The 1,509-nt window shown below is 45.5% G+C and overlaps 1 non-coding gene across 1 annotated transcript; it reads right to left on the bottom strand.

The window, feature by feature from the left end:
* Positions 1-909: 909 nt before the first annotated feature.
* On the bottom strand, positions 910-1,065 carry LOC148119438 (U1 spliceosomal RNA). Its single transcript, XR_015735384.1, has one exon. It is a non-coding gene; the product is annotated as a U1 spliceosomal RNA (small nuclear RNA).
* Positions 1,066-1,509: the final 444 nt, after the last annotated feature.

The raw sequence follows: 1,509 nt of genomic DNA, 5'->3' as shown, positions 1-1,509 counted from the left end.
TCTTAAAAACCACAACAAAAAGCCTTTCATCTCTAGCAACCCTGTCTCTAAAAAGGCAAAAAACAAAAAGAACAACAAAAACCAATCTCTCCACCACCACCACCTAAAAACCAGAAATGATAAATAAATAGATAAATAAAATTAAAAACAATAGTGGAATGATTTGGAAGACATTTCATGTCTGTGGATCCTGTCTTGGTTTTTCTCAGCATCCCTGAGCTGCAGTTAATGAAGCCAAATAGAAGTCTCAGAGTTGGAATGTCTCCCCACCATCCTTTCTGATGACAATTTTGTACGAGAACAGCAACTAAATAGTATCCTAAACATCGAATTAGAAAAAAAATCAGGTTAGAGGAAACAAACCACAAAGCCCGGGGACAATTGTAATGCTAACTACACACTTCGTTAAAACTTATAGTTCCCACCAGGATTAACTCAGCATTCTTTCCACAAACCTGGCTTGACTCCATGCACCCACATAAGGTTTCTCTTCCGACCTCTACAGTACCAGTGTTACGACTGAGAAGTATTTCATGCATACAAAGTAGGCAAAATATTCATACACAAAAGCTTCAAAAGCAAAACCTTTGTGGGTTTGTTTTATTACATTCTCATTTCTAGCGTTACAGACCAGAAAAGACAAAGAAAAGGAGGCACTTGTCAGTGGCAGAGACATCTTTACTGTCTTTTGAGGACGTTAGGACTGCTTTCGCTCCTTTTGTACACACCAAACGTGCACCCACACAGGACGTTAGATGGAATTCGGATTGATATGACCACTGCAAGGAAAAGAAAGCAAAACGAAGCGCATCCACAGAGAACAACTGTCGAGCAGTGCAGTAGTTAAACATCAGCCCCCGCCTCTCGTAAACAAAATCAGACCACCTCTTTTTAGCTACAAGGAAAACCAGGGGAGAGCGCGAACACAGTTCCCCACTGCCATAAATTATGCAGTCCAGTTTCCCGCACTTGGGAGCAAAATCGCAGAGGTCAGCACACTCCAAGTGCAATGGGTGAGCTTCAGCCTGGAAAAACCCACCCACCTGATCGTGGTGTCTCTCCTACTCCCCCCCCCCCCCCCGCAGCCCCGACCCAGCCCCACCCACCCTGTGCTCTGAACACGCAGTCACTTCTCCGAATTCTTGTGCTAGCTTTCTGAGACGCATATATAAGTTCTAAGTTTATCTGTCACCTACAGCCTGGCTTTTCTTCCTAAGTCATGAGAAATCTCTACAGTTCCAAAGAGACACAGACCCGGCGGCTCTTACGCGCCTCTTATCTGCATAGATCACGCCCTCTGGCTACAGGTCCTGCCTTTAGTCTGCTTCTCCTTCCTCACCACCCCTTCCCCCCCCCCCCCCCCCGGTGTGGGTTTACCCTCAAGCCATTTTCGCTATTTTATTGACTCCTTGGTCTTGGTATATTCTGAACTTTTGCTTTAAGGTTTACAGCGTCACCTTTACTGTCCCACAGCCTGTGCTCAAGGACCGCTCTTCCTTCCCCGCGCTT

The sequence above is a fragment of the Myodes glareolus genome, chromosome 17, assembly GCF_982192425.1.
Source record: "Myodes glareolus chromosome 17, mMyoGla1.1, whole genome shotgun sequence".
Classification (NCBI taxonomy): domain Eukaryota; kingdom Metazoa; phylum Chordata; class Mammalia; order Rodentia; family Cricetidae; genus Myodes; species Myodes glareolus.
The sequence above is the reverse complement of the archived record's forward strand: the minus strand, read 5'-3'. Positions and strand labels throughout refer to the sequence as shown.